At 53.0% G+C, this 24,190-nt stretch overlaps 1 long non-coding RNA gene across 4 annotated transcripts; it reads right to left on the bottom strand.

The window, feature by feature from the left end:
* Positions 1-1,741: 1,741 nt before the first annotated feature.
* Positions 1,742-23,883, bottom strand: LOC147827559 (uncharacterized). 4 transcript variants are annotated; one of them, XR_015451867.1, is made up of 5 exons: positions 23,695-23,883; positions 15,331-23,003; positions 6,969-14,639; positions 1,986-6,277; positions 1,742-1,848 (listed from the first exon to the last, which is right to left on the bottom strand). It is a non-coding gene; the product is annotated as an uncharacterized LOC147827559 (long non-coding RNA). The 4 variants fall into 4 exon arrangements; XR_015451866.1 differs by lacking the exon at positions 1,742-1,848 and having other exon boundaries at positions 1,997-2,163; positions 2,589-6,277; XR_015451868.1 differs by lacking the exon at positions 1,742-1,848 and having other exon boundaries at positions 2,065-4,735; positions 5,014-6,277.
* Positions 23,884-24,190: the final 307 nt, after the last annotated feature.

The following is a 24,190-nucleotide window of genomic DNA, read 5'->3' as shown; positions in this document are numbered from 1 at the left end:
CGCTCTGAGCCGCTCTCCTGCCTACCACAGGGTCCTCTGTGTGGCAGTGTCCCTGCTGTCCTGGTCCGGGAGGAGGCCTGTAGGGGGGCCGCCTCTGCTGCGCTTCTGCGCCCCGTAAGCTCCTGGCTGCCCTGGGTGCCGAAGGGCAGAGCACTCAGCCAGCCCGCGCGGTGACCCTGGCCCCTGAGGTGCTGGGTCCCAGGCTGTGCGGGTGGTTCCTGCCCGGCTTGGCCGGGCCCCAGGAAGCACCGGGTCCCGCCTGCAGAGGAGCCCCTTTCCGCCTCGCGGCCACGCCAGTGTGGACACCGGGGACCCCGGAGCTGGGGCTAGTTTAGTGCATGGTGATAGGTATGGGTCTAGTTTGAATCTTTGGCAGGTTGAAATCCAGTTGTTCCAGCACCAATTATTAAATAGGCTATCTTTCAGGGAGGATGATTTTAGTGAAACTCAAAGAAGCTTAGATCACCTGACAGCACCCACCACACGACATGACCTATGAGTCCAGGTCAGGGTCCCCTGACAAGGAGGCACTAGGGATCATGGAACATCTTAGAAACGAGCCTACAGTCTCAAGAGCTGACGGAGGAAAAGAGGCAGATTGTAGATGTCCAGAGGAAATTGCCAGCACCCTCTTACCACTTAGCTTGGCCACCCGGATCCAGTGCTCCACCACCCTGGCCCTGTCTCCAGCCCTCGTGCTGGGACCCCCAAAGCAGGAGGTGATCGTGCAGTTGGCCACGTGATTAAAATGTGTGGTAGTGGCCCAAACGGTGGGCGCCAGAGGTTCTTTGCCCTTTTTGTTTCTCCGGGTCCAGATGGAGCCCAGGCAGTCCCAGGGCACCACATTCTTGAACAGCTCCTGTGGAGGAAGACAGCATCCCACGGGCAGAACCCACCCCAGAGAGTCGATGGCTTCAGCCATCCACAGGCAGGTGGCCGTGGCCTGAGCTGGACATCAAGAAGCTGCAGATATGGACAGAGACTTCTGCCAATAGCCGGTTTTCCTCCACTGCCCACTAGTGATGTCCAACTTATGACCTAGGACCTAGCACTGATGTGAAAATCAGTGGCATTTTCCCCGTGCCAATCCTCCCAAACCTCCAGCACGAGCAGACATCTGAGTCCCGCTCATTCTGAGGTATTGTCTTCTTTCCAACCTCACCTGCCCTCTGCTCCTTTGCCCGGGTCAGTGGCACATTTCCTGGGACAGCTAGGACTGGGGGCTCTGTGCGGGTGTGTGCTGTAGAACCCATGAATCTCAAATGCCTACAAAGTGATAAGGCTGGCCAGGTCTCCTGGAATGATGGCAAGGTGACACATGGTCCTGCATGCACCTCAGTGCACACCCTCCTCTCCTAGTTGGTCTGAGTCCCCATCCTTTTTCCCAATTGTCCAATCTCAGTTGACATCATAGTCACTGTGTGAAGCGGGCACGTGCGTGCCCTGCCTCTACTGTCGACCTCCACCCAAGGACAGGAGTGGCTTGGGGCTGAGAGACAAGTATAGGTGATGCAGTTGGTAGAAGCAGGAACTTTGATCTGGTAAACTGGGAATGTCAGGCCTGAGGAGATCAGTGCGAGAAGGATGGGTGTCCCCCGCCCCACCCCACCCCACCCCACCGAGCTCAGCTGCTCAGCGCACCCATCAAGGTCAGCTGCTCTGCCAGCAGCTTGGGAGAGAAGGCTAAGAGCACCTTCTGCAAGGGCCTGTCCTCGTCAGCGGCAGCAGAGAGGCAGGAGTGCTGTGGAGCTGGCTTCTGCTTCTCTCCTGTCTCCAGAGGAGGCTCCTTGTCTGGTGCTGGCTCTGGCTGCAGAGCAGGCCCGTGGTGTTCTGGACATGGAGCCGGAGCTAGGAGGAGGAAAGCTCAGCAGTGTCAGTCACTTGCCAGCTCCCTGCGGAGCATAGAAACGACATCCTGGCCATTTGGGGGATTCCAATGCCCAACCAAAAGCCATGAAAGCCTTCCGGACTGCTGTGGCCCTCACCATCTGTTTCGGCCTCGTGGGGCTCTAGATATTCCACCTGAGCAAGGGGAAGGCACAGGGGAGGCTCCATGTCTGCTCCAGGTGAGTTCACTTGCAAGCCGGCCCTTTTGATCTTGATTTGGGGAATGTCCAGTGGATGGTGCCCTTCGGACCAGGTTTCAAAATGGGAGAGGTGGCGCTGGGGAGAGACGAGTGAGCAGCAGAGTCAGAGGCCTGGGCTTTTCTTCCACCCTGCCTCTCTGAGACAGCGTCGTGTCTTGTGTGGTCCTCTGTGCCTCGGTGTAGAGGAAAGCGGACCCCACCCCAAGCCCTCTGTGACTGCCCTAGCCTTGGCTGACTTTGTCCCACTAGGCTAATGCTAACATGGGTTTCCACTTCACACTGATGATCCTTTCTGAGCGAGGCAGGCACAAAACTCCGTGCACCTGAGCGCTCGGGGCTGGGCTCCAAGCAAAGTAGTCCAAAACACTCCGTACCCTAGCAGGCCGCAATGTTTGCTGTACCTCCAGCCATGAAGTGGGGGCTGCGGGGGTGGGGTGGGGCGGTGGGACAGAGCTCTGACACCTCACAGCCTGCCCCTGTCCAAGCAGGCCCATTACATACCCTGAGCGCGAGGGGAAGCACTGCCCATGAGAGGTCACGGCTGGCGCTGATGTCCAGGATGGGCACTGGGCTGCCTCTCTCACATGTGGGTTCCTCCTGAACATTAGCTGGAAACATCTGCGGCCAGAGCCGAGCCAAGGTCGGAAAAGGCTCGGATTGCGGTCCTTTCTGTGGCTAGACCTTCGGAAAGCGGGAAAATGGCAACAGCTCATCCTCCCCTCTTCTCTGTCTCCCTCCAAGGGGTCAGGACGGGAGACAGCTTCAGAAGGGCACCCAGTTTCGCTGGGTTCTAATACCAAGGAAGTGAGGTCCCATCCTCAAAGTTTCGCTACAGTTAGGGTGAGGAAGTGGCTTAGGACCAAGGGGCAAGGTGCAGTTTGGGTTGCGGTTTTTGTTGGGACTTGGTTGAGGTTTAGGAATACATTTAGGCTTCTATCATGGCTGAGGGTGGGAGATTCAGTGTTAGAAAGCAGGCCTGCAGTTTACACGGTTGTTTATTTTTATTGTGCAGTTCACAATCATTTGAGGAGTGGCCACATGTACATAACAGAGCTTGAAGGGCTGGGGATTTAGCTCAGTGGCACCATGCCTGCCTCACCAGCACAAGGTCCTGAGTTCAATCCCCGGTACCAAGAGAAAGAAAAACCAAAAATACCAAAACAACAACAACTCATAGTACAGCTTATATATATTACGAGTTTTAGATTTATATACAATTAAGATGGCCACCCAGTTCTTCCATTTCCTGTTATTAATGTCATCCATTAGTCTAGTACATCCTGTACAAGGAGTGAGCAAATATTGATGTATAATTACTGACTAAGATCCACCTTCACCACTTGCTCTCCACAACAATCTGCAGTCCCGTCCGGGCTGCCACTTTGCATTTCATTGTTGCATCCCTCAGACGCCCCTTGACTGAGGTTTTCACAATTTTTCCTTTTTTCGTTTTGTATGAGCTGACAGTTTGGAGGATGACTGAGCGGATATCTTATAGAATGTCCCTCAATTTAAGTTTTCCTGATGTTTCCTTCCTGATTAGATGAGGGTTACATGTTTGGGTGCGTGGCTTTCTGCAGGTGTTCCATGTTCCTGACTGCACCCTCATCCTGGGTTCTCCAGTGCACCTTTGGCTTAACTCTCACAGCTGCATGCACTGCCCTCTCAGGGACACCCAGCCTGGCCTGCCAGGCCTTCTTTTGAAGTTTGGGTGGAAGCCTTCCTGACTCAACTCTTGCGTTCTGCATACCTGTGAAAACAGCACCCTGTAGATGACACAAAGTTCTACCACTGGCTCCAAGCAGTCCTTAGGCCTTTGTGCATCATGGCTGCAGAAGCATCCACGGGCCTGGATGGCTGAGCACTGTGCACTGAATGAATCCCAGGGAACCCGCCGAGGTGGCCCTTCTCAAGCAGGGTGCCCTGGGGCTCTCCTCTCAAAACAAAGTCTTTCCCTTTTGCAACTGTGAGCCTTGGAAAGGTTGGGCCTTGTGGGTTCCTTATATGTCTTCAGGGCATCTTTTCCATTGTCCTATTGTAAAGTACTTGATTTCTTTTTAATGCTAATCTTTGATCCACCAGGCTGTCCATTGCTCCATCTTTCCAGGCCTTTCTTTTTGGGGGAAACTGAAAAGTTTTTAGATGGGCTTTTGCTCCTCATTTTCAGCACAAACCTGGCTCAAAGTAGCAAGCAGCATCCATGCTACAGCCTGATATTTAGGCTACCTTGATATTTTCTCCATCAGATGAATGATTCTTCCACCCTTCGTATCAGTCTCACACAAACCTCAGGACATGAACACACTACAGTCCTATTTTCTGCTGGAGCACAACACACATGGCCTGATTCCAACTGCCACTGGCATCCTTCTTCTCAACTGAAACCTCCTAAGTCTGGCCTTTCTCATCTGCAATCTATCTGCACTCTGGTCTTCTGTGCTCGGACCAGAATCTTTCATCAAGCTCAGATTAGACCATTCTAGGGCCGCTTCTCCAGCTGGCATCTCCAAACCTTTCCAAACTGCTGTGGACCACTTCCACAGGCCTCTGAACCACCTGGTGAGGTACAGTCGCTGCAGTGACCAGCAGACTTCTTGTACCAACATCTGTATCGCCCACTTTCTTGTCCCTGAACCCAATACTCAGCACTACACATTAAGGGAAGAGAGGTTTGTTTCAGCTCACATTTCAGTTCATAGTTAGCTAGTTCCAGGATGGCAGGATGGCATGTCAGAGGTGCACATTGATAGAAATGCTGCTTGCCTGGTGGAGGCCAGGAGGCACATGGTAAAGTGTGGGCCAGGGAGCAAGATACACCCTCCCAGGTCACACCCGCGCTGACCCACCTCTTCCAACCAGGCCCACATCCTGACACCAAGCCTGGCGTAGCACCCCCATCACCCACTCACCCTCTGGAAGCCCTCACCTCTGGGTGCAAGGGGCTTCAGGGTGACATCCGGATAGAATCCATAACCTGTAGTTTCCATAAAAGGATGCAATTTCTGATAAGTGATCTAGAAGTGTTATAAGAAATCTATGAAATATTTAGAGCATAAAACCTTACAATTTATTGAAGACAATTTTCTTTTCAGTAATGCACATTATGATGGACAGAATGGGAGTTAGTACTGATGATGAGTCTTTATTTTAATGTTTTGCTCCAATGCCCTGTTTTGTTTGCAGTAGTAGTTTGGTCCTTGAAGTATTTATAACTGTGGAACGAGTGCACAGATGGGTTTCTGAACTGTGTTTCTTTCCTCGTTTCTCTTTTGGTCACTTGTACCTGCATCAGCAGTCCATATCAATTTCACAGAAGCATTGAATAGTGATAATCAAGAAGAGTGTGGCTATCAGGGCTATTTCAGCTTAGGTGATCTCAGCCTGAATCAGGTGTGGATGTCAAGGATGTGTGTACGTGACATGTGTTTCACACCTAAATGTTTGAATTAGAAATGCGACAAAGAATGGAAGCTGGGACTGTATTGGGTGAGGATTTAGGCAACGTAATGTCTGAGGAAGAGGATGGGATGTGTACGTTTATGCCCAGGGACAGTTGGAACCCTGTAACAGACACTTTTTGTCACGCACAGTTGTAGGAACATCGCAGCTTATTTTGGGAGAACACCTCCACCTTCAACCCAAGACCTCCATTGTGTACATTTGGGAGGGGATTTTGTTTGGATTAAACCCAATGGGGATAGTCATTTCTGTGGTTATACAGGTTGGTTATGAATAAACCCTTTACACAAACCCAATCAGAACGAACGTGAAGAATGTTATTTGAAATGATGTAAATGAGAGCCTTCTCATCTTGGGAAATCATCTGAGAGCTGCTACGGCCCGAGGGAAGCCTGGAATAGATAAGAGAAGGTATGCCTAAGAACCCAGAAGTGGAGCCAGGTCTGAGGAAGGAGAACAACACAGTGAATGCTGGAAGTGTTTTAATCCTTCCCGAAGTCAGATGTCAGAATTGAACAAACAAACCAGCTTTTTGTTACTTAAGGCTTTCAAATTTATTTCTTACTTTCAGCCTGAAATATGGTTAAATGATATGGGTCCCAAATTCAGCCATAACAGATGAATGAATGAATTCCGGGTGACATGATTAAAGAAGTCACTTTAAAATTTATTCCAGTTGAAAAGGATGCATATGCTGCTGTCGGGATGGGAGAGCCCAATGCCTGTTGTGCCTACGAGGAAGAAAAGGAGCAAGCTAAAGTGGGCTGACTAAGGCTGAAGAACCTCTGCTAGGACACTTGCTATGGCTGAAGAGAAAGGCTGAGGCAACGGATGGACACGGGTAGGAATGGCCAAAGACTTTTGCCATGGAGACGACCAGGCCCTGAGCAGACAGCAAGCAATATTGTCAGTGTCTTGAGATCAGCAAAGCAGCAGAGGTCTTGGGGCAGAAGGACTGCAGCTTGCAGACGAAGACAGCCCTACACACCAGTGAGGTCACAATGGACTGCCCTCGCTAGCTGGGGAAGAAATCCCACGAGGACAGGACATGACTGGGCGCTGTGTGGTGGCTGAGCAGCAGGGGAGTCAGGCCCTCCCAGAGACCGATCGAGCCTTTCTAGAGCTCGTGGAAGGATCAGGACCCCACGGGTCTTGCCAGTTCAGGAGCTCTAGTGTGGCTCAGGTGGGCCCACACCCTCAGGCTGAGGCGGGCACAGGTGCGGCCGGGAAGCTGCCGGGGCCTTGTGGAGAGCGTCGGACACAGGCAGAGCCACTCCTGCACCCACACGCCGTACTGTTTTTGACCACACACCTGGGGCAGGGGCCTAGACCCGTCCGGGACTCACCGGGGGCTGCCCCACCCCATCTCCAGAACCTCCCCAAGAGCCAAGGTTGGACCTGCCCCCGAGAGGTGTCACTCACGTGCCGTGCAGGTGTCAAGGGCAGGACCTCGAGGGGAGTGACTTGGTCACCGAGACACGATACCGGACACACACAAGTTAACCCAGGAGAGGTTTATCTCGGCTCGCACTTGGTAGAGGTTTCCGTCCCTAGTCAGCAACTCGAAGGCAGCGCGGCAAGGCAGAGGGGCCTGGCAGACAGAAAGCAGAGTCCAGGGAGCAGAGGCAGCGAGATGAAGGCTTCCAGGCCCTGAACCAGGCGATTTCTCTCAGCCCAGATCCCACCTCCTGACAACCCAGGTGTACCACGCCCATGAGGCCATCACCTCCCAGAGGCGGCTTGTGAGTGCATGAGGCTCTGCGGACAGGTAGCTCTAAACTGTCCCCAAGGGAGAGGGATGGGAGGGCGAGCTTGGGGGCAGGAGGAGGGGCAGGAGGAGGGGCATCCCTGCAGGTCAGCTTCCCAAGCTGGAGCTCTCTCCTCCTGGGACCAGAGCAGGCGGGGCGTGCAGTGACACCGAGCGGCCACCGGAGGGCAGCAGGGCCCTGCGCTGAGATCACGCGCTGAGGTTGCCTTGGGCCCCAGCTCTGCCAGGATTGTATGAGGATGCATAGCATAAAGAGAATATGTTCGTATATTCGTGCTTATTTCTACCACCTTATTCTGTCTTCCTCTCTGTCTTGCTTCCTCTAAGTAGGCTTGAAGCTTTTCGTTATTTCTTCAGAAGTAATTCACCTCACTGTTTCTTTTTCAGAGAGAGAGAGAGAGAGAGAGAGAGAGAGAGAGAGAGAGAGTAGGCCTTGCTCAGTGTCCGAGATCTGAGATTGCTGGGAAGCACCACCACACCTGACTTTTCGTTTTCTCTTGCAGTTAGGAGTGATGTATCTGGTCTCCGGTTTTTCCGTAGTGACCTTAGATATCACACCCTGAACTTTTGCTTGTTAAATTTAGGTCTTTAAATTGTTTGGAAGAGGTTTAGCTTCCAGGAAAACTGAGAGAATGCTGGCCTGGCACAGCTCAGAGCGAGGGCGGAGACCTAGGCTCCCCAGAGGGCAGAGCATCTCCAACAAGCACTCCTTACTCCTCTGCAGAGGAGGACCCTGCCCTTTCCCGGTTATCTGAGGGTTTGTTCCTGGGGCCACAGTGATGCCCCGCTGGGATCCTTGCCCTGAGGGCTCCGCTGGGCGCCTGAGCTGAGCTCCGCAGGGGCAGGGGCGTGGGGTGGGGTCTCAAGTGAGCTGTTCGCCGCCCTGGCACTCTGCCTTCCTGTGGTCCAGGGCCTTCCGCGTCCTGCGACAGGCGCTTCCTTCCTTGTCCCCAAGGCCTCTCAGGGACCCCGGTGGCTGCGCTGAGCTGACAGGGAGAGTGAATTCTGGGCCGCGCTGGTCCCGGCTTCCTCCCTTCCTGTTCGCCCGCGCTCTGAGCCGCTCTCCTGCCTACCACAGGGTCCTCTGTGTGGCAGTGTCCCTGCTGTCCTGGTCCGGGAGGAGGCCTGTAGGGGGGCCGCCTCTGCTGCGCTTCTGCGCCCCGTAAGCTCCTGGCTGCCCTGGGTGCCGAAGGGCAGAGCACTCAGCCAGCCCGCGCGGTGACCCTGGCCCCTGAGGTGCTGGGTCCCAGGCTGTGCGGGTGGTTCCTGCCCGGCTTGGCCGGGCCCCAGGAAGCACCGGGTCCCGCCTGCAGAGGAGCCCCTTTCCGCCTCGCGGCCACGCCAGTGTGGACACCGGGGACCCCGGAGCTGGGGCTAGTTTAGTGCATGGTGATAGGTATGGGTCTAGTTTGAATCTTTGGCAGGTTGAAATCCAGTTGTTCCAGCACCAATTATTAAATAGGCTATCTTTCAGGGAGGATGATTTTAGTGAAACTCAAAGAAGCTTAGATCACCTGACAGCACCCACCACACGACATGACCTATGAGTCCAGGTCAGGGTCCCCTGACAAGGAGGCACTAGGGATCATGGAACATCTTAGAAACGAGCCTACAGTCTCAAGAGCTGACGGAGGAAAAGAGGCAGATTGTAGATGTCCAGAGGAAATTGCCAGCACCCTCTTACCACTTAGCTTGGCCACCCGGATCCAGTGCTCCACCACCCTGGCCCTGTCTCCAGCCCTCGTGCTGGGACCCCCAAAGCAGGAGGTGATCGTGCAGTTGGCCACGTGATTAAAATGTGTGGTAGTGGCCCAAACGGTGGGCGCCAGAGGTTCTTTGCCCTTTTTGTTTCTCCGGGTCCAGATGGAGCCCAGGCAGTCCCAGGGCACCACATTCTTGAACAGCTCCTGTGGAGGAAGACAGCATCCCACGGGCAGAACCCACCCCAGAGAGTCGATGGCTTCAGCCATCCACAGGCAGGTGGCCGTGGCCTGAGCTGGACATCAAGAAGCTGCAGATATGGACAGAGACTTCTGCCAATAGCCGGTTTTCCTCCACTGCCCACTAGTGATGTCCAACTTATGACCTAGGACCTAGCACTGATGTGAAAATCAGTGGCATTTTCCCCGTGCCAATCCTCCCAAACCTCCAGCACGAGCAGACATCTGAGTCCCGCTCATTCTGAGGTATTGTCTTCTTTCCAACCTCACCTGCCCTCTGCTCCTTTGCCCGGGTCAGTGGCACATTTCCTGGGACAGCTAGGACTGGGGGCTCTGTGCGGGTGTGTGCTGTAGAACCCATGAATCTCAAATGCCTACAAAGTGATAAGGCTGGCCAGGTCTCCTGGAATGATGGCAAGGTGACACATGGTCCTGCATGCACCTCAGTGCACACCCTCCTCTCCTAGTTGGTCTGAGTCCCCATCCTTTTTCCCAATTGTCCAATCTCAGTTGACATCATAGTCACTGTGTGAAGCGGGCACGTGCGTGCCCTGCCTCTACTGTCGACCTCCACCCAAGGACAGGAGTGGCTTGGGGCTGAGAGACAAGTATAGGTGATGCAGTTGGTAGAAGCAGGAACTTTGATCTGGTAAACTGGGAATGTCAGGCCTGAGGAGATCAGTGCGAGAAGGATGGGTGTCCCCCGCCCCACCCCACCCCACCCCACCGAGCTCAGCTGCTCAGCGCACCCATCAAGGTCAGCTGCTCTGCCAGCAGCTTGGGAGAGAAGGCTAAGAGCACCTTCTGCAAGGGCCTGTCCTCGTCAGCGGCAGCAGAGAGGCAGGAGTGCTGTGGAGCTGGCTTCTGCTTCTCTCCTGTCTCCAGAGGAGGCTCCTTGTCTGGTGCTGGCTCTGGCTGCAGAGCAGGCCCGTGGTGTTCTGGACATGGAGCCGGAGCTAGGAGGAGGAAAGCTCAGCAGTGTCAGTCACTTGCCAGCTCCCTGCGGAGCATAGAAACGACATCCTGGCCATTTGGGGGATTCCAATGCCCAACCAAAAGCCATGAAAGCCTTCCGGACTGCTGTGGCCCTCACCATCTGTTTCGGCCTCGTGGGGCTCTAGATATTCCACCTGAGCAAGGGGAAGGCACAGGGGAGGCTCCATGTCTGCTCCAGGTGAGTTCACTTGCAAGCCGGCCCTTTTGATCTTGATTTGGGGAATGTCCAGTGGATGGTGCCCTTCGGACCAGGTTTCAAAATGGGAGAGGTGGCGCTGGGGAGAGACGAGTGAGCAGCAGAGTCAGAGGCCTGGGCTTTTCTTCCACCCTGCCTCTCTGAGACAGCGTCGTGTCTTGTGTGGTCCTCTGTGCCTCGGTGTAGAGGAAAGCGGACCCCACCCCAAGCCCTCTGTGACTGCCCTAGCCTTGGCTGACTTTGTCCCACTAGGCTAATGCTAACATGGGTTTCCACTTCACACTGATGATCCTTTCTGAGCGAGGCAGGCACAAAACTCCGTGCACCTGAGCGCTCGGGGCTGGGCTCCAAGCAAAGTAGTCCAAAACACTCCGTACCCTAGCAGGCCGCAATGTTTGCTGTACCTCCAGCCATGAAGTGGGGGCTGCGGGGGTGGGGTGGGGCGGTGGGACAGAGCTCTGACACCTCACAGCCTGCCCCTGTCCAAGCAGGCCCATTACATACCCTGAGCGCGAGGGGAAGCACTGCCCATGAGAGGTCACGGCTGGCGCTGATGTCCAGGATGGGCACTGGGCTGCCTCTCTCACATGTGGGTTCCTCCTGAACATTAGCTGGAAACATCTGCGGCCAGAGCCGAGCCAAGGTCGGAAAAGGCTCGGATTGCGGTCCTTTCTGTGGCTAGACCTTCGGAAAGCGGGAAAATGGCAACAGCTCATCCTCCCCTCTTCTCTGTCTCCCTCCAAGGGGTCAGGACGGGAGACAGCTTCAGAAGGGCACCCAGTTTCGCTGGGTTCTAATACCAAGGAAGTGAGGTCCCATCCTCAAAGTTTCGCTACAGTTAGGGTGAGGAAGTGGCTTAGGACCAAGGGGCAAGGTGCAGTTTGGGTTGCGGTTTTTGTTGGGACTTGGTTGAGGTTTAGGAATACATTTAGGCTTCTATCATGGCTGAGGGTGGGAGATTCAGTGTTAGAAAGCAGGCCTGCAGTTTACACGGTTGTTTATTTTTATTGTGCAGTTCACAATCATTTGAGGAGTGGCCACATGTACATAACAGAGCTTGAAGGGCTGGGGATTTAGCTCAGTGGCACCATGCCTGCCTCACCAGCACAAGGTCCTGAGTTCAATCCCCGGTACCAAGAGAAAGAAAAACCAAAAATACCAAAACAACAACAACTCATAGTACAGCTTATATATATTACGAGTTTTAGATTTATATACAATTAAGATGGCCACCCAGTTCTTCCATTTCCTGTTATTAATGTCATCCATTAGTCTAGTACATCCTGTACAAGGAGTGAGCAAATATTGATGTATAATTACTGACTAAGATCCACCTTCACCACTTGCTCTCCACAACAATCTGCAGTCCCGTCCGGGCTGCCACTTTGCATTTCATTGTTGCATCCCTCAGACGCCCCTTGACTGAGGTTTTCACAATTTTTCCTTTTTTCGTTTTGTATGAGCTGACAGTTTGGAGGATGACTGAGCGGATATCTTATAGAATGTCCCTCAATTTAAGTTTTCCTGATGTTTCCTTCCTGATTAGATGAGGGTTACATGTTTGGGTGCGTGGCTTTCTGCAGGTGTTCCATGTTCCTGACTGCACCCTCATCCTGGGTTCTCCAGTGCACCTTTGGCTTAACTCTCACAGCTGCATGCACTGCCCTCTCAGGGACACCCAGCCTGGCCTGCCAGGCCTTCTTTTGAAGTTTGGGTGGAAGCCTTCCTGACTCAACTCTTGCGTTCTGCATACCTGTGAAAACAGCACCCTGTAGATGACACAAAGTTCTACCACTGGCTCCAAGCAGTCCTTAGGCCTTTGTGCATCATGGCTGCAGAAGCATCCACGGGCCTGGATGGCTGAGCACTGTGCACTGAATGAATCCCAGGGAACCCGCCGAGGTGGCCCTTCTCAAGCAGGGTGCCCTGGGGCTCTCCTCTCAAAACAAAGTCTTTCCCTTTTGCAACTGTGAGCCTTGGAAAGGTTGGGCCTTGTGGGTTCCTTATATGTCTTCAGGGCATCTTTTCCATTGTCCTATTGTAAAGTACTTGATTTCTTTTTAATGCTAATCTTTGATCCACCAGGCTGTCCATTGCTCCATCTTTCCAGGCCTTTCTTTTTGGGGGAAACTGAAAAGTTTTTAGATGGGCTTTTGCTCCTCATTTTCAGCACAAACCTGGCTCAAAGTAGCAAGCAGCATCCATGCTACAGCCTGATATTTAGGCTACCTTGATATTTTCTCCATCAGATGAATGATTCTTCCACCCTTCGTATCAGTCTCACACAAACCTCAGGACATGAACACACTACAGTCCTATTTTCTGCTGGAGCACAACACACATGGCCTGATTCCAACTGCCACTGGCATCCTTCTTCTCAACTGAAACCTCCTAAGTCTGGCCTTTCTCATCTGCAATCTATCTGCACTCTGGTCTTCTGTGCTCGGACCAGAATCTTTCATCAAGCTCAGATTAGACCATTCTAGGGCCGCTTCTCCAGCTGGCATCTCCAAACCTTTCCAAACTGCTGTGGACCACTTCCACAGGCCTCTGAACCACCTGGTGAGGTACAGTCGCTGCAGTGACCAGCAGACTTCTTGTACCAACATCTGTATCGCCCACTTTCTTGTCCCTGAACCCAATACTCAGCACTACACATTAAGGGAAGAGAGGTTTGTTTCAGCTCACATTTCAGTTCATAGTTAGCTAGTTCCAGGATGGCAGGATGGCATGTCAGAGGTGCACATTGATAGAAATGCTGCTTGCCTGGTGGAGGCCAGGAGGCACATGGTAAAGTGTGGGCCAGGGAGCAAGATACACCCTCCCAGGTCACACCCGCGCTGACCCACCTCTTCCAACCAGGCCCACATCCTGACACCAAGCCTGGCGTAGCACCCCCATCACCCACTCACCCTCTGGAAGCCCTCACCTCTGGGTGCAAGGGGCTTCAGGGTGACATCCGGATAGAATCCATAACCTGTAGTTTCCATAAAAGGATGCAATTTCTGATAAGTGATCTAGAAGTGTTATAAGAAATCTATGAAATATTTAGAGCATAAAACCTTACAATTTATTGAAGACAATTTTCTTTTCAGTAATGCACATTATGATGGACAGAATGGGAGTTAGTACTGATGATGAGTCTTTATTTTAATGTTTTGCTCCAATGCCCTGTTTTGTTTGCAGTAGTAGTTTGGTCCTTGAAGTATTTATAACTGTGGAACGAGTGCACAGATGGGTTTCTGAACTGTGTTTCTTTCCTCGTTTCTCTTTTGGTCACTTGTACCTGCATCAGCAGTCCATATCAATTTCACAGAAGCATTGAATAGTGATAATCAAGAAGAGTGTGGCTATCAGGGCTATTTCAGCTTAGGTGATCTCAGCCTGAATCAGGTGTGGATGTCAAGGATGTGTGTACGTGACATGTGTTTCACACCTAAATGTTTGAATTAGAAATGCGACAAAGAATGGAAGCTGGGACTGTATTGGGTGAGGATTTAGGCAACGTAATGTCTGAGGAAGAGGATGGGATGTGTACGTTTATGCCCAGGGACAGTTGGAACCCTGTAACAGACACTTTTTGTCACGCACAGTTGTAGGAACATCGCAGCTTATTTTGGGAGAACACCTCCACCTTCAACCCAAGACCTCCATTGTGTACATTTGGGAGGGGATTTTGTTTGGATTAAACCCAATGGGGATAGTCATTTCTGTGGTTATACAGGTTGGTTATGAATAAACCCTTTACACAAACCCAATCAGAACGAACGTGAAGAATGTTATTTGAAATGATGTAAATGAGAGCCTTCTCATCTTGGGAAATCATCTGAGAGCTGCTACGGCCCGAGGGAAGCCTGGAATAGATAAGAGAAGGTATGCCTAAGAACCCAGAAGTGGAGCCAGGTCTGAGGAAGGAGAACAACACAGTGAATGCTGGAAGTGTTTTAATCCTTCCCGAAGTCAGATGTCAGAATTGAACAAACAAACCAGCTTTTTGTTACTTAAGGCTTTCAAATTTATTTCTTACTTTCAGCCTGAAATATGGTTAAATGATATGGGTCCCAAATTCAGCCATAACAGATGAATGAATGAATTCCGGGTGACATGATTAAAGAAGTCACTTTAAAATTTATTCCAGTTGAAAAGGATGCATATGCTGCTGTCGGGATGGGAGAGCCCAATGCCTGTTGTGCCTACGAGGAAGAAAAGGAGCAAGCTAAAGTGGGCTGACTAAGGCTGAAGAACCTCTGCTAGGACACTTGCTATGGCTGAAGAGAAAGGCTGAGGCAACGGATGGACACGGGTAGGAATGGCCAAAGACTTTTGCCATGGAGACGACCAGGCCCTGAGCAGACAGCAAGCAATATTGTCAGTGTCTTGAGATCAGCAAAGCAGCAGAGGTCTTGGGGCAGAAGGACTGCAGCTTGCAGACGAAGACAGCCCTACACACCAGTGAGGTCACAATGGACTGCCCTCGCTAGCTGGGGAAGAAATCCCACGAGGACAGGACATGACTGGGCGCTGTGTGGTGGCTGAGCAGCAGGGGAGTCAGGCCCTCCCAGAGACCGATCGAGCCTTTCTAGAGCTCGTGGAAGGATCAGGACCCCACGGGTCTTGCCAGTTCAGGAGCTCTAGTGTGGCTCAGGTGGGCCCACACCCTCAGGCTGAGGCGGGCACAGGTGCGGCCGGGAAGCTGCCGGGGCCTTGTGGAGAGCGTCGGACACAGGCAGAGCCACTCCTGCACCCACACGCCGTACTGTTTTTGACCACACACCTGGGGCAGGGGCCTAGACCCGTCCGGGACTCACCGGGGGCTGCCCCACCCCATCTCCAGAACCTCCCCAAGAGCCAAGGTTGGACCTGCCCCCGAGAGGTGTCACTCACGTGCCGTGCAGGTGTCAAGGGCAGGACCTCGAGGGGAGTGACTTGGTCACCGAGACACGATACCGGACACACACAAGTTAACCCAGGAGAGGTTTATCTCGGCTCGCACTTGGTAGAGGTTTCCGTCCCTAGTCAGCAACTCGAAGGCAGCGCGGCAAGGCAGAGGGGCCTGGCAGACAGAAAGCAGAGTCCAGGGAGCAGAGGCAGCGAGATGAAGGCTTCCAGGCCCTGAACCAGGCGATTTCTCTCAGCCCAGATCCCACCTCCTGACAACCCAGGTGTACCACGCCCATGAGGCCATCACCTCCCAGAGGCGGCTTGTGAGTGCATGAGGCTCTGCGGACAGGTAGCTCTAAACTGTCCCCAAGGGAGAGGGATGGGAGGGCGAGCTTGGGGGCAGGAGGAGGGGCAGGAGGAGGGGCATCCCTGCAGGTCAGCTTCCCAAGCTGGAGCTCTCTCCTCCTGGGACCAGAGCAGGCGGGGCGTGCAGTGACACCGAGCGGCCACCGGAGGGCAGCAGGGCCCTGCGCTGAGATCACGCGCTGAGGTTGCCTTGGGCCCCAGCTCTGCCAGGATTGTATGAGGATGCATAGCATAAAGAGAATATGTTCGTATATTCGTGCTTATTTCTACCACCTTATTCTGTCTTCCTCTCTGTCTTGCTTCCTCTAAGTAGGCTTGAAGCTTTTCGTTATTTCTTCAGAAGTAATTCACCTCACTGTTTCTTTTTCAGAGAGAGAGAGAGAGAGAGAGAGAGAGAGAGAGAGAGAGAGAGTAGGCCTTGCTCAGTGTCCGAGATCTGAGATTGCTGGGAAGCACCACCACACCTGACTTTTCGTTTTCTCTTGCAGTTAGGAGTGATGTATCTGGTCTCCGGTTTTTCCGTAGTGACCTTAGATATCACACCCTGAACTTTTGCTTGTTAAATTTAGGTCTTTAAATTGTTTGGAAGAGGTTTAGCTTCCAGGAAAACTGAGAGAATGCTGGCCTGGCACAGCTCAGAGCGAGGGCGGAGACCTAGGCTCCCCAGAGGGCAGAGCATCTCCAACAAGCACTCCTTACTCCTCTGCAGAGGAGGACCCTGCCCTTTCCCGGTTATCTGAGGGTTTGTTCCTGGGGCCACAGTGATGCCCCGCTGGGATCCTTGCCCTGAGGGCTCCGCTGGGCGCCTGAGCTGAGCTCCGCAGGGGCAGGGGCGTGGGGTGGGGTCTCAAGTGAGCTGTTCGCCGCCCTGGCACTCTGCCTTCCTGTGGTCCAGGGCCTTCCGCGTCCTGCGACAGGCGCTTCCTTCCTTGTCCCCAAGGCCTCTCAGGGACCCCGGTGGCTGCGCTGAGCTGACAGGGAGAGTGAATTCTGGGCCGCGCTGGTCCCGGCTTCCTCCCTTCCTGTTCGCCCGCGCTCTGAGCCGCTCTCCTGCCTACCACAGGGTCCTCTGTGTGGCAGTGTCCCTGCTGTCCTGGTCCGGGAGGAGGCCTGTAGGGGGGCCGCCTCTGCTGCGCTTCTGCGCCCCGTAAGCTCCTGGCTGCCCTGGGTGCCGAAGGGCAGAGCACTCAGCCAGCCCGCGCGGTGACCCTGGCCCCTGAGGTGCTGGGTCCCAGGCTGTGCGGGTGGTTCCTGCCCGGCTTGGCCGGGCCCCAGGAAGCACCGGGTCCCGCCTGCAGAGGAGCCCCTTTCCGCCTCGCGGCCACGCCAGTGTGGACACCGGGGACCCCGGAGCTGGGGCTAGTTTAGTGCATGGTGATAGGTATGGGTCTAGTTTGAATCTTTGGCAGGTTGAAATCCAGTTGTTCCAGCACCAATTATTAAATAGGCTATCTTTCAGGGAGGATGATTTTAGTGAAACTCAAAGAAGCTTAGATCACCTGACAGCACCCACCACACGACATGACCTATGAGTCCAGGTCAGGGTCCCCTGACAAGGAGGCACTAGGGATCATGGAACATCTTAGAAACGAGCCTACAGTCTCAAGAGCTGACGGAGGAAAAGAGGCAGATTGTAGATGTCCAGAGGAAATTGCCAGCACCCTCTTACCACTTAGCTTGGCCACCCGGATCCAGTGCTCCACCACCCTGGCCCTGTCTCCAGCCCTCGTGCTGGGACCCCCAAAGCAGGAGGTGATCGTGCAGTTGGCCACGTGATTAAAATGTGTGGTAGTGGCCCAAACGGTGGGCGCCAGAGGTTCTTTGCCCTTTTTGTTTCTCCGGGTCCAGATGGAGCCCAGGCAGTCCCAGGGCACCACATTCTTGAACAGCTCCTGTGGAGGAAGACAGCATCCCACGGGCAGAACCCACCCCAGAGAGTCGATGGCTTCAGCCATCCACAGGCAGGTGGCCGTGGCCTGAGCTGGACATCAAGAAGCTGCAGATATGGACAGAGACTTCTGCCAATAGCCGGTTTTCCTCCACTGCCCACTAGTGATGTCCAACTTATGACCTAGGACCTAGCACTGATGTGAAAATCAGTGGCATTTTCCCCGTGCCAATCCTCCCAAACCTCCAGCACGAGCAGACATCTGAGTCCCGCTCATTCTGAGGTATTGTCTTCTTTCCAACCTCACCTGCCCTCTGCTCCTTTGCCCGGGTCAGTGGCACATTTCCTGGGACAGCTAGGACTGGGGGCTCTGTGCGGGTGTGTGCTGTAGAACCCATGAATCTCAAATGCCTACAAAGTGATAAGGCTGGCCAGGTCTCCTGGAATGATGGCAAGGTGACACATGGTCCTGCATGCACCTCAGTGCACACCCTCCTCTCCTAGTTGGTCTGAGTCCCCATCCTTTTTCCCAATTGTCCAATCTCAGTTGACATCATAGTCACTGTGTGAAGCGGGCACGTGCGTGCCCTGCCTCTACTGTCGACCTCCACCCAAGGACAGGAGTGGCTTGGGGCTGAGAGACAAGTATAGGTGATGCAGTTGGTAGAAGCAGGAACTTTGATCTGGTAAACTGGGAATGTCAGGCCTGAGGAGATCAGTGCGAGAAGGATGGGTGTCCCCCGCCCCACCCCACCCCACCCCACCGAGCTCAGCTGCTCAGCGCACCCATCAAGGTCAGCTGCTCTGCCAGCAGCTTGGGAGAGAAGGCTAAGAGCACCTTCTGCAAGGGCCTGTCCTCGTCAGCGGCAGCAGAGAGGCAGGAGTGCTGTGGAGCTGGCTTCTGCTTCTCTCCTGTCTCCAGAGGAGGCTCCTTGTCTGGTGCTGGCTCTGGCTGCAGAGCAGGCCCGTGGTGTTCTGGACATGGAGCCGGAGCTAGGAGGAGGAAAGCTCAGCAGTGTCAGTCACTTGCCAGCTCCCTGCGGAGCATAGAAACGACATCCTGGCCATTTGGGGGATTCCAATGCCCAACCAAAAGCCATGAAAGCCTTCCGGACTGCTGTGGCCCTCACCATCTGTTTCGGCCTCGTGGGGCTCTAGATATTCCACCTGAGCAAGGGGAAGGCACAGGGGAGGCTCCATGTCTGCTCCAGGTGAGTTCACTTGCAAGCCGGCCCTTTTGATCTTGATTTGGGGAATGTCCAGTGGATGGTGCCCTTCGGACCAGGTTTCAAAATGGGAGAGGTGGCGCTGGGGAGAGACGAGTGAGCAGCAGAGTCAGAGGCCTGGGCTTTTCTTCCACCCTGCCTCTCTGAGACAGCGTCGTGTCTTGTGTGGTCCTCTGTGCCTCGGTGTAGAGGAAAGCGGACCCCACCCCAAGCCCTCTGTGACTGCCCTAGCCTTGGCTGACTTTGTCCCACTAGGCTAATGCTAACATGGGTTTCCACTTCACACTGATGATCCTTTCTGAGCGAGGCAGGCACAAAACTCCGTGCACCTGAGCGCTCGGGGCTGGGCTCCAAGCAAAGTAGTCCAAAACACTCCGTACCCTAGCAGGCCGCAATGTTTGCTGTACCTCCAGCCATGAAGTGGGGGCTGCGGGGGTGGGGTGGGGCGGTGGGACAGAGCTCTGACACCTCACAGCCTGCCCCTGTCCAAGCAGGCCCATTACATACCCTGAGCGCGAGGGGAAGCACTGCCCATGAGAGGTCACGGCTGGCGCTGATGTCCAGGATGGGCACTGGGCTGCCTCTCTCACATGTGGGTTCCTCCTGAACATTAGCTGGAAACATCTGCGGCCAGAGCCGAGCCAAGGTCGGAAAAGGCTCGGATTGCGGTCCTTTCTGTGGCTAGACCTTCGGAAAGCGGGAAAATGGCAACAGCTCATCCTCCCCTCTTCTCTGTCTCCCTCCAAGGGGTCAGGACGGGAGACAGCTTCAGAAGGGCACCCAGTTTCGCTGGGTTCTAATACCAAGGAAGTGAGGTCCCATCCTCAAAGTTTCGCTACAGTTAGGGTGAGGAAGTGGCTTAGGACCAAGGGGCAAGGTGCAGTTTGGGTTGCGGTTTTTGTTGGGACTTGGTTGAGGTTTAGGAATACATTTAGGCTTCTATCATGGCTGAGGGTGGGAGATTCAGTGTTAGAAAGCAGGCCTGCAGTTTACACGGTTGTTTATTTTTATTGTGCAGTTCACAATCATTTGAGGAGTGGCCACATGTACATAACAGAGCTTGAAGGGCTGGGGATTTAGCTCAGTGGCACCATGCCTGCCTCACCAGCACAAGGTCCTGAGTTCAATCCCCGGTACCAAGAGAAAGAAAAACCAAAAATACCAAAACAACAACAACTCATAGTACAGCTTATATATATTACGAGTTTTAGATTTATATACAATTAAGATGGCCACCCAGTTCTTCCATTTCCTGTTATTAATGTCATCCATTAGTCTAGTACATCCTGTACAAGGAGTGAGCAAATATTGATGTATAATTACTGACTAAGATCCACCTTCACCACTTGCTCTCCACAACAATCTGCAGTCCCGTCCGGGCTGCCACTTTGCATTTCATTGTTGCATCCCTCAGACGCCCCTTGACTGAGGTTTTCACAATTTTTCCTTTTTTCGTTTTGTATGAGCTGACAGTTTGGAGGATGACTGAGCGGATATCTTATAGAATGTCCCTCAATTTAAGTTTTCCTGATGTTTCCTTCCTGATTAGATGAGGGTTACATGTTTGGGTGCGTGGCTTTCTGCAGGTGTTCCATGTTCCTGACTGCACCCTCATCCTGGGTTCTCCAGTGCACCTTTGGCTTAACTCTCACAGCTGCATGCACTGCCCTCTCAGGGACACCCAGCCTGGCCTGCCAGGCCTTCTTTTGAAGTTTGGGTGGAAGCCTTCCTGACTCAACTCTTGCGTTCTGCATACCTGTGAAAACAGCACCCTGTAGATGACACAAAGTTCTACCACTGGCTCCAAGCAGTCCTTAGGCCTTTGTGCATCATGGCTGCAGAAGCATCCACGGGCCTGGATGGCTGAGCACTGTGCACTGAATGAATCCCAGGGAACCCGCCGAGGTGGCCCTTCTCAAGCAGGGTGCCCTGGGGCTCTCCTCTCAAAACAAAGTCTTTCCCTTTTGCAACTGTGAGCCTTGGAAAGGTTGGGCCTTGTGGGTTCCTTATATGTCTTCAGGGCATCTTTTCCATTGTCCTATTGTAAAGTACTTGATTTCTTTTTAATGCTAATCTTTGATCCACCAGGCTGTCCATTGCTCCATCTTTCCAGGCCTTTCTTTTTGGGGGAAACTGAAAAGTTTTTAGATGGGCTTTTGCTCCTCATTTTCAGCACAAACCTGGCTCAAAGTAGCAAGCAGCATCCATGCTACAGCCTGATATTTAGGCTACCTTGATATTTTCTCCATCAGATGAATGATTCTTCCACCCTTCGTATCAGTCTCACACAAACCTCAGGACATGAACACACTACAGTCCTATTTTCTGCTGGAGCACAACACACATGGCCTGATTCCAACTGCCACTGGCATCCTTCTTCTCAACTGAAACCTCCTAAGTCTGGCCTTTCTCATCTGCAATCTATCTGCACTCTGGTCTTCTGTGCTCGGACCAGAATCTTTCATCAAGCTCAGATTAGACCATTCTAGGGCCGCTTCTCCAGCTGGCATCTCCAAACCTTTCCAAACTGCTGTGGACCACTTCCACAGGCCTCTGAACCACCTGGTGAGGTACAGTCGCTGCAGTGACCAGCAGACTTCTTGTACCAACATCTGTATCGCCCACTTTCTTGTCCCTGAACCCAATACTCAGCACTACACATTAAGGGAAGAGAGGTTTGTTTCAGCTCACATTTCAGTTCATAGTTAGCTAGTTCCAGGATGGCAGGATGGCATGTCAGAGGTGCACATTGATAGAAATGCTGCTTGCCTGGTGGAGGCCAGGAGGCACATGGTAAAGTGTGGGCCAGGGAGCAAGATACACCCTCCCAGGTCACACCCGCGCTGACCCACCTCTTCCAACCAGGCCCACATCCTGACACCAAGCCTGGCGTAGCACCCCCATCACCCACTCACCCTCTGGAAGCCCTCACCTCTGGGTGCAAGGGGCTTCAGGGTGACATCCGGATAGAATCCATAACCTGTAGTTTCCATAAAAGGATGCAATTTCTGATAAGTGATCTAGAAGTGTTATAAGAAATCTATGAAATATTTAGAGCATAAAACCTTACAATTTATTGAAGACAATTTTCTTTTCAGTAATGCACATTATGATGGACAGAATGGGAGTTAGTACTGATGATGAGTCTTTATTTTAATGTTTTGCTCCAATGCCCTGTTTTGTTTGCAGTAGTAGTTTGGTCCTTGAAGTATTTATAACTGTGGAACGAGTGCACAGATGGGTTTCTGAACTGTGTTTCTTTCCTCGTTTCTCTTTTGGTCACTTGTACCTGCATCAGCAGTCCATATCAATTTCACAGAAGCATTGAATAGTGATAATCAAGAAGAGTGTGGCTATCAGGGCTATTTCAGCTTAGGTGATCTCAGCCTGAATCAGGTGTGGATGTCAAGGATGTGTGTACGTGACATGTGTTTCACACCTAAATGTTTGAATTAGAAATGCGACAAAGAATGGAAGCTGGGACTGTATTGGGTGAGGATTTAGGCAACGTAATGTCTGAGGAAGAGGATGGGATGTGTACGTTTATGCCCAGGGACAGTTGGAACCCTGTAACAGACACTTTTTGTCACGCACAGTTGTAGGAACATCGCAGCTTATTTTGGGAGAACACCTCCACCTTCAACCCAAGACCTCCATTGTGTACATTTGGGAGGGGATTTTGTTTGGATTAAACCCAATGGGGATAGTCATTTCTGTGGTTATACAGGTTGGTTATGAATAAACCCTTTACACAAACCCAATCAGAACGAACGTGAAGAATGTTATTTGAAATGATGTAAATGAGAGCCTTCTCATCTTGGGAAATCATCTGAGAGCTGCTACGGCCCGAGGGAAGCCTGGAATAGATAAGAGAAGGTATGCCTAAGAACCCAGAAGTGGAGCCAGGTCTGAGGAAGGAGAACAACACAGTGAATGCTGGAAGTGTTTTAATCCTTCCCGAAGTCAGATGTCAGAATTGAACAAACAAACCAGCTTTTTGTTACTTAAGGCTTTCAAATTTATTTCTTACTTTCAGCCTGAAATATGGTTAAATGATATGGGTCCCAAATTCAGCCATAACAGATGAATGAATGAATTCCGGGTGACATGATTAAAGAAGTCACTTTAAAATTTATTCCAGTTGAAAAGGATGCATATGCTGCTGTCGGGATGGGAGAGCCCAATGCCTGTTGTGCCTACGAGGAAGAAAAGGAGCAAGCTAAAGTGGGCTGACTAAGGCTGAAGAACCTCTGCTAGGACACTTGCTATGGCTGAAGAGAAAGGCTGAGGCAACGGATGGACACGGGTAGGAATGGCCAAAGACTTTTGCCATGGAGACGACCAGGCCCTGAGCAGACAGCAAGCAATATTGTCAGTGTCTTGAGATCAGCAAAGCAGCAGAGGTCTTGGGGCAGAAGGACTGCAGCTTGCAGACGAAGACAGCCCTACACACCAGTGAGGTCACAATGGACTGCCCTCGCTAGCTGGGGAAGAAATCCCACGAGGACAGGACATGACTGGGCGCTGTGTGGTGGCTGAGCAGCAGGGGAGTCAGGCCCTCCCAGAGACCGATCGAGCCTTTCTAGAGCTCGTGGAAGGATCAGGACCCCACGGGTCTTGCCAGTTCAGGAGCTCTAGTGTGGCTCAGGTGGGCCCACACCCTCAGGCTGAGGCGGGCACAGGTGCGGCCGGGAAGCTGCCGGGGCCTTGTGGAGAGCGTCGGACACAGGCAGAGCCACTCCTGCACCCACACGCCGTACTGTTTTTGACCACACACCTGGGGCAGGGGCCTAGACCCGTCCGGGACTCACCGGGGGCTGCCCCACCCCATCTCCAGAACCTCCCCAAGAGCCAAGGTTGGACCTGCCCCCGAGAGGTGTCACTCACGTGCCGTGCAGGTGTCAAGGGCAGGACCTCGAGGGGAGTGACTTGGTCACCGAGACACGATACCGGACACACACAAGTTAACCCAGGAGAGGTTTATCTCGGCTCGCACTTGGTAGAGGTTTCCGTCCCTAGTCAGCAACTCGAAGGCAGCGCGGCAAGGCAGAGGGGCCTGGCAGACAGAAAGCAGAGTCCAGGGAGCAGAGGCAGCGAGATGAAGGCTTCCAGGCCCTGAACCAGGCGATTTCTCTCAGCCCAGATCCCACCTCCTGACAACCCAGGTGTACCACGCCCATGAGGCCATCACCTCCCAGAGGCGGCTTGTGAGTGCATGAGGCTCTGCGGACAGGTAGCTCTAAACTGTCCCCAAGGGAGAGGGATGGGAGGGCGAGCTTGGGGGCAGGAGGAGGGGCAGGAGGAGGGGCATCCCTGCAGGTCAGCTTCCCAAGCTGGAGCTCTCTCCTCCTGGGACCAGAGCAGGCGGGGCGTGCAGTGACAC

The sequence above is a fragment of the Heterocephalus glaber genome, unplaced genomic scaffold, assembly GCF_053883595.1.
Source record: "Heterocephalus glaber isolate CG9 unplaced genomic scaffold, H.glaber_assembly_v1.0 deba00001442, whole genome shotgun sequence".
NCBI lineage: Eukaryota > Metazoa > Chordata > Mammalia > Rodentia > Bathyergidae > Heterocephalus > Heterocephalus glaber.
The sequence above is the reverse complement of the archived record's forward strand: the minus strand, read 5'-3'. Positions and strand labels throughout refer to the sequence as shown.